Raw genomic sequence first — 8,833 nt, forward strand, 5'->3', positions numbered from 1 at the left:
AAAATAAAATTTAATTTATTTTATTTAAAAATTAGTTATATATCGATGTAACGTTAAATTGTCAATTTAAAATTGATGTTAAACTATTATTTTTAATATTTTTTAATTATATGTCTTAATCTAAACAATTTATTTCTTGCATCAAATGTACTATAAATAATAAGTACTTTAATTAAGAATTCCTATGCAGCGTAGCTGATCAGTGACTGGATTACTCCATTGGCTACAGAACAGTAATTATGGCTACATTCAGTACTCTATTGTTATTTGTCCATATCACTAGCGATAATTGACCAATACATTGGTCATTCTAGAATTGCAATATAATATAGATGACCAAAGGACAAGTTAATACAATAGCTGTAGTACTGCGTTGCTGGCTATACTCAGTACTCTATTGTCAATTGATAATATCTCCAGCTATCACTGACTTATACGTTGATCATTCTAGAATTGATATAGAATTTACATCATCCGTGAACAGTATAATCCAAGGGCTGGGGGCACTGTGTTGATGGCTGTACTCAATACTGTATTGTCGATTATAAACACCTCTAACGATAATTGATCTATCCATTGATCATCCTAGTATTGCTGTTATGGTAAAATTCAATAGTGAAGTAAACTCTATATTCCAGCGGTGTGGGGACGATCTCTTCCCCTGTGTTCTGTCTTTCGTCACTAGTCTTCTGAAGACGACTTTTGACCTGCGTAGCCCTAAATGGGCCAGTTCTAACCATTCGTCCGTTCAATAAAGATCTATACAGTTTTCCAACAGTTTTCCACTGACTACTATTCCTTGTGTTATTATCCCTTTATAACAGGTTATGGGCCCAGGTCTATCACGCAAGTAATCAGTGTGAATAATTTGTTCTTAAAATGTGCTGTGTTTTGTGCAATTTTTTTCCTCTTGAAGAAAAGTGGAGTAAATGAGCTTAAAAATAGAAAAGCTTCGTGACAGTGATAACTGACTTCAATGGCGTTTCGTTATACGTACGTTGCTAGAGGAAGGCGACGATATGCTCAGTGTTTGTGAAGGAAGGCTAGAGTATCCATTTGAAAATGTAGCAGATTATCAAATCAACCTACAAATGTTTTTAAAGGCCGATAAGTCGCTCGCAGGTTGATCGTGACATCAGTCGAAAGAAAACCTCTAGACCTACTTTTGAGCTGTTCAACTGCACGGGAGATGTAGAGAAAGCTCAATTCAGTCTATGACATGAAGTCTGACAAAAATGTATCACTAGTGCAAAAACAATTTTTCCATTTCAAATGGAATTCGAGTGAATGTGTTAATCATAATTTGGCCAAGGTTGAACACTTGTCGACAAAAATGAAGAGCCTAGACAGCGCGGTTCCAGAATCTATGATATTGACCCGCGTATTGTCAATATTATCGAAGAAATTTAATCATTTTCATAGTGCGTGGTATTCCGTGGAAGACAAATAGGAAACCCTTGAAAATTTGACGGCACGATTAATGGCGGAGGAAGTTAGGACTCAGGAACAGGACAGCTCCGAGGATATGATTGTAGCATTGGTAATGATACGAAGATCGACAAATACATCGTTTCCGAAAAATAGTCATCACAGCAAAGCGAATGAAAATGAGCGTCGGAAGTGCAATTTTTCTGGGCTCTACACATGCGGCAAAACAGACCACATACGGAGAGATTGTATTGGATACCATGTGTATGGATCAAAAGGAATAGAAACGCTCGTACACGAAACAGCGATGGTGCTCAAACTGTCCAGCAGACCTGGGACTACAGGCAGGCTTATGTGGGAAGCAGCAGTCAAATAGAGCACAGTAGGCCACCGAGTAGCATCGAATAACACCGATTAGCGTTGCTTGAGATAGCACCGCTCAGATTGGTATCGCCACCATAGCAGAGAGGAGAACAGCACTGCAGATTGCATTCGAGCGCAACAGAGCACAGCACATCGACAAATAGCACCCGGTAGCGAAGATCAGCACGGCTTAGGACAGCACCGAAGCGAATAGCACCTCCATCACAGCAGAGCAGGACACAGCGCAGCAGAATACAGAACAGTGCAGTAAACCGACGAATACCACCACACTGAACAGCATGGTCAGCATAGCCAAGCGGACTAGAGCGTAGCAGAGTACCGAATATGACCGCTACCGCTGCAGAGCAACGCATAGAACAGAGAGAGCAGCAGAGCGCATTTCGGCAAGCAATGGCGAGGAATACTAGCGCATATCACATATTAGCACTGCTTAGGACAGCACAGCCCAGCGGAGAATAGCACCGAATAGCACAGATTAGCGCTGATTCGGACTGCACCGAACCTAATAGCAGCACTCCAACAGCAGCGAACAACCGAGCGCGGTAGAGCGCAGCAAAGCGCAGAAGAGCACAGTATAGCGCTGAGAAGCATCAAGTAGCATCAAATAGCACTGATTTGAACAACGCTACACCAATTAGCACCGCCGCCACAATAGAGCATATCAGAGCGACGCACAGTGCAGCATAGCGCAACATATCGTGGCTGAGCATTTCAGGGTTCAAGTAGAGCACATCCGAGCGAAACAGAGCGTAGCAGAGAAGAATAGAGCGCAGCAGAAGACAGCAGAGCGCAACAGTTCGCAGCTGAGCACTGTAGAGCTCCGGACAACATCGAATTGATCAGTTAGGCATTGGTGAGGACAACACCGCACCAAATAATGCCGCCATCACACCAGAGGACAACAGTGCACCGTAGCATGCCGCAGAGCACAGCAGTGCATCGAAAGGCGTCGAATGACGCGCATGAGCACAGTTTAGGACAGCACGGTACCGAATAGTAGCGCCACAAATGCAAGGCCCAGCAGGGCGCAGAAGAGCGCAGCAGAATCACTGGAGATTACAGAAGAGCGACGAATACGTCCAAGTATAGCAGATAAGCGGTGCTTACCATTGTACCACACCAATAGCACCACCAACACTGCTGATCGCAGCGGATCACACAGGAGCGCAGCAGATCGCATCAGAGCACAGTAGAGCACAGAGGAGCGCCAAATGGCAGCGGGTAGCGCACGTTAGCACTGCATAGGACGGGAAGCCATTGAATAACACCGCCACCACAACAGCTTACAGCAGATCGTAGCAGATCGCAGCAGATCGCAGCAGATCGTAGCAGTGCGCCGTATATCACCGAATACCAGTAAATAGCACAGGTCGGCGCAGCTTATGTCAGCAGTGCGCCAAATATCATCGCCACCGCAGCAGAATGCAGCAACGCGCAGCACAGCACGTCAGATCGCCGAATATCGCTTCGTAGCACAGATTAGCTCTGCTTATGACAGCATAGCACAGAGTAGCTCAGCTACCACAGTAGATCGTAGCAGAGCACAGCAGAGCACAGCAACTCACAGTAAAACGCCAAATGTCAAGGAATAGCACCCATTAGCTCTTTCTATGGCAGCACTGCATTGAATAGCACCGCCACTACGAGGGAGTACAGCGGAGCAAAGCAATGCGCAGTACAGCGCAGCAGGCAGCAGCAAAGAGCGGCGTAGAAAAGCAGTGCACAGCAGGGTGCAGAGTCGCACAGAACAGGGCAGAGTAGTATTGCCTGGGATAGCACAGCATCGACTAGCGCCGCCACTACAGGAGAGAAACGCAGAGCACAGCATAGGACGGCAGATAGGGACAGGGCGCAGTAAAGCGCAGTAGAGCACAGTAGAGCGATGAATTGCGCCTAATGACACCGATTAGCATTGTTTAGGACAACAGCCGTCCGAATAGCATCTCCACGAGAGCAGAGCACAGCAGAGAGTAGCAGAGCATAGCAGTGAGTAGCAGAGCGCAACAGAGCACTACAGTGCACTGTAGTGAGCAGTAGCGTAACGAATAGCACCGAAAAGCACAGATTAACACCGCCTTGGGACGCAACGCACCGAACAGTACCGCCACCACAGCTAATCGGAGCAGAGCTCAATAGATCGAATCAGTGCGTAGCCGATCGTATCAGAGCGAAACAAGGAGCAACAGATCGCAGCAGAGTACAGGAGCACGCGAATAGTAGCGAATAGAACAGATTGGCAACGCTTATGACATCACAGCACTGCATACCACCGCTACCATGGCTGAGCCCAGTAGAGCGCAGTACAAGGCAGAAGAACGCAGTAGGGCACAGCAGGGCATAGCTGTGTACAGTAGAGCGTCGAGCAGCATCGAATAGCATAGATGAGAACTGTAAGTACATCGTCGCATCGAATAACACAGCCACTACAGCAGAGCATAGGTGTGCACCGCAGAGCACAGCGTAGAGAAGCAGAGCACAGAAGAACACTGCCGAATAGGATATCAGTCCGAATAGGACTGAAATCGACTTCTTACCACAGCTTTGCATAGTATAGCACTGATTAGCAACGACACCACAGGAGAGCGCACCAGTGCAAAGTGGAGCCCAGTAGAGCGCTGAATAGCATCGAGTGGCGCAGATCAGCACTGGCTATGACAGCATCGTAGCGAATAGCGCCGCCACCACTTCAGTGCATAGTGGAGCACCGCAGAGCGCAACCGAGCGTAGCAGACCGCCGCAGCGCACAAAAGAGAGCAGCTGAGCGCGGCAGAGCAGATCGCAGCAGAGCAGAGTGCAGCAGAGCACAGCAGATGCAGAATGGAGCGCCGAATAGCATGAAGAAGCTCAGATTAGCTTTGCTTATTACGGCAACCCGCCGAATAGCACTGCTATCACAGCATTGCACAGAAGTGAAGAACAGAGTGTAGGACAGCCCAACAGAGCACAGCAGATCACAAATGAAAATTGTAAAGCACCGGAAACCACGAATAAAACGTGTTAGCGCTGCACAGGACATCACTGCACCGAATAGTACCGCCATCACAGCTAACCACAGCAGAGTGCTGCAGAAAGAAGTCGAAAGAAACCGCCGAATACAAGCTAATAGCAGCGATTAGGTTTGCTTAGAATAGCACCGCACCTAATAACACCGCCACCACAGCACAGCACAGCAAAGCGCAACAGAGCGCAGCAGAGAACATTAAAGCGCCGAATAGACCGGAACAGCACTGATTAGCAGCGTTTGTTACAGTACACCGCCGAATTGCACATTCACAACAGCTGAACACCGCAGAGCGTATTAGAATGCAGCAGAGCGCTGCAGAGTGCAGCAGATTGCTCAAGAGTGTAGTAAAGAGCAACAGTTCGCTGCAGAGCGTTGCAGAGGATCGCAGAGAACAGTAGAGTGCAGAATAGCACCGTATATCATAGATTAGCACTGTTTTGGGCAGCAAAGCATCCAATATCACCGCCTCCATAGTAGAGCACATTGGAATACAATGGAGCGCCAAATAGCGCCGAAAAGCGCAAATTAGCAATGCTTAGGGCAGCGAATGGCACCGTAAATACGGCTGAGCACAACATAGAGCAGCAGACAGTAGCAGAGCGCATCATAACACAGCAGAGCGGAGAAGAGCGTTGAATACCACAGATTAGCTCTGCTCAAGACAGCACAGCTCTGAATAGCACTGCAGCCACAGTTAAACACATTAGAGAGCAGCAGTGAGCAGTCGAGCACGGCAGAAAACATTAAAGCGCCGTCAGAGCGAAGAGGAGCGTCGCAGGGAGCAGCAGGGTGCAGCAGTTTCAACAGAGAACATAAGAGATCCGAATAGCAGCGAATGGCATGGAGTAGCACTGTTTCCGACAGCACAGCACTAAATAGGACTGCTACCACAGCAGAGAGAAGCGAAGCATAGCGGCGCAGAGCGAAGCAGAACAGACTAGAGCGTAGCAGACTGCATCAGATCACAGGATAGCACCGCAGAGCGCTGCATTGCGCCGAATAGCATTGAATTGTACAGATTAGCACAGATTTGGACATCACATCTTCGCATAGCACTGCCATTACAGCAGAGCCAAACAAAAAGCAGCAGGGCGCAGGTGAACACGTCCGAGCGCAGGTGTGCACAGTATACCGCCGAATAGAACTGAAAGGCGCAGATCAGCTCAGCGATGAACAGAACAGCATCAAATAGCATCAACATCACAGCGGAGCGCATCAGAGCGAAGCAAAGCGCAGCAGACTGCATTCGAGCACAGTAGAACACGGCAGATTGACGAATAGACCAGATTAGTACTGCTTTTGACAGAAAGGCACCGAATAACACGGCCACCACAGCCGAGCGGAGTGCGGCGCTGCAGAGCACAGCAGAATGCAGTAGAGCACGGTAGAGATCCAAATTGCACCGAATAACACAGATTAGCACTGCTCGCGAAAGCATCCCTCCGACAAACACAGCCACCACATCAGAGAACAGTAGAACGCGAAACCTCACAGCACAGAATTTCATTGCTACCGCCGCAAAGCGCAGCAGGGCAATGCATAGCGCAGGCGTGCTCAGCAGAGCACAGTAAAGGGCTGAATATCAAGGAGTAGCACAGATTATGACTGATTAGGACAACGCCGCAACGAATAGCATTACCACTACATCAGAGCAAAGCGGAACGCAGCGGAGAGCAACAGAGTACAGCAGATCATTGTAGATAGCAGTAGAGCGCCGACTAGTTTTTAATAGTAAAAACTAGTACTGCCTAGTACGGCACCGCCCCGAATAGAACCGCTACCACAGAAGCGCGCTGTAGGGTGCAGCAGAGCGCTGAAGAGTACAGCAGGGCACAACATAGCACAGCAGAGCATCGTATAGAACCGAATAGCACAGGCTACAAATGGTTATAACACTTGTACACCGAATAGCATTGTCACCACACTAGAGGACATGAGAGCATTGCTGAGCACAGCATACCGCCGCGGAGCGCATCAGAAAATAGTAGATCACAGGAGGGCATAGCAAATCACAGCGGAGCACAGCAGAGCACCGAATTGCAGTAAATAGCACAGATTAGCACTGCTTTGAGTAGCGCTGCAGCGAATGGCACCGTCATCACAGCTGAGAACAGCACAGCGCACAAGAGCGCATCAGACCGCGGTAGAACGTTGTGCAACGCAGAATACCACGGACAAGCACAACCTTTGCTAGCAAAGTACCGAGAAGCTCCGACACCACAGCAGATCGCAGCTCATCACAGCAGGGCACAGCAGAGAATCATATATACTCGCCAGCGTGGCAGAGAACAGCAGTGTTGGACGCCATACTGTGCTCTGCTGTGTTCGGCAGCGCTCTGTTGTGCCCTGCTTTGGTGGCAGCTTTATTCAGTGCAGTGCTGTCCACAGCAAAGCTAATCTGAGATATTAGGTGCTATTCGTCAATGTGCTGTTCTCTGATGCGCTCGGCTGCGCGCTGTTGTTCACTGCTAATGTGGCGGTGCTATTCGGTGCGGAGCTGTCCTAAGTAGTACTAATCTGTGCTACCTGCTGGTATTCGGCACTGTATTGAGCTCTGCTGTGTTGTGCTGTTATCTGCTGCTCGCTGCTGTGCTCTGCTTTGGTGTCGGTGCTATTTGGTGCGGTTTTCTCCTACGTATTTCTTATCTGTTCCATTCGATACTATTCGGAGTTTTACCGTGCTCTGCTATGTTCTGTTGCGCTCTTCTGCTCTCTGCTGTAGTAGCGGTGCTATTATGTGCAGTGCTGTCACAAACAGTGCTAATCTCTGCTGTTCGATTCTATTCGTTGTACTACTGTACTCTGCTACGCTCTTCTACGCTCTACTGCGCTCTGCAGTTCTGGCAGAGAAATTCGGTGCTCTGCTGTGCGCTGCGTCATACTACTGTGCAGAGATGCTCTTTGCAGTGCAGCCAGTGACATGAGATACTCTGCCGTGCTCTGTTGCGATCGGCAGCGCACTGCATTACTCCACCGTGCTGACCGAGATATTCGGTTCTCTGCGGTGCTCTGTTGTCCTGGCGATTATTTTCCGTACAATGCCTTGCCCTGCAGTTCTCTGCTATGCTGGCGGTGATATTCTGCGCTCTGCTGTTCTCTGCAGTAACCTACTGTTACATGCTGTGCTGGATATTATATTCGGCGCTCTGAAGTGTACTACTGATCGTCAGTAGTATTCGATGCCCTGCTGCGCTCTGCTATGCTCTCCTACGATCAGCTGCGTAGAACTGTTCACTGCTGTGCTGGGGGTTATCTTCGGCCCTCTGCTGCGATCGGCTGGGGCTCCGATGTCCTCTGCTGTGCTGGTGGAGACATTCGGTGCATTGCCATGCCCTGCTGTGCTCTGCTGTGCTCTGCAGTGCTCTGCTGTGCTCTGCTGTGCCCTGCTGTAGCGGAGGTTTTTCTCGGTGCGGTACTACCCTAAGAAGTGCTAATCTAGGCTGTTTGGTGCTGTTAGGAGCTCTGCAGCTCCCTGCTCTTCTCTGCTGCGTTCTTCTACGCTGTACTGCGCTCTGCTGAGGCGGTGGTGCTGTTCCAAACGGTGCTGTTCGTAACGGTGCTGTTCAAAGCAGGGCTAATCTGTGCTATTCGGTACTATTCCCCGCTCCGCTGTGATTTACTGCGTTTCCTTGCAATATTATATGCTCTACTGCACTCTGTTCTCTCTGTTGCGATGTGCTGTGGTGGAGGTACTTTTCGCTGCGACGGCTATATAGAGGCGGCGCACCGTCTCGCATGGTCCCCTCAGGTTGGGGAGCAAGTGACAAAGTGCCGTAGCGACCACTTCCAGGCGCGGAACCAGCTCCTCGAAGTGCTCGTCAAAGCGCCGGTGGCTGTAAAGTGTGAGACCGAGATACTTCAATGTGTCCCGTACCTCGACGCTGGCGCCCCTACCTTCATCCGTGACCGAGGCGGCGCACCCCGGAACCGGTGGCAGAAACAAATGGCCTCGGTCTTCTCGAGATCGATACGCAGGCCCGAGCTCCGCAAGCCCGATGGGCCTGCCCCCCCCCCCCC

Source organism: Eufriesea mexicana, unplaced genomic scaffold (assembly GCF_001483705.2).
Source record: "Eufriesea mexicana isolate 0111107269 unplaced genomic scaffold, ASM148370v2 scaffold4744748272, whole genome shotgun sequence".
In the NCBI taxonomy this organism is placed as follows: domain Eukaryota; kingdom Metazoa; phylum Arthropoda; class Insecta; order Hymenoptera; family Apidae; genus Eufriesea; species Eufriesea mexicana.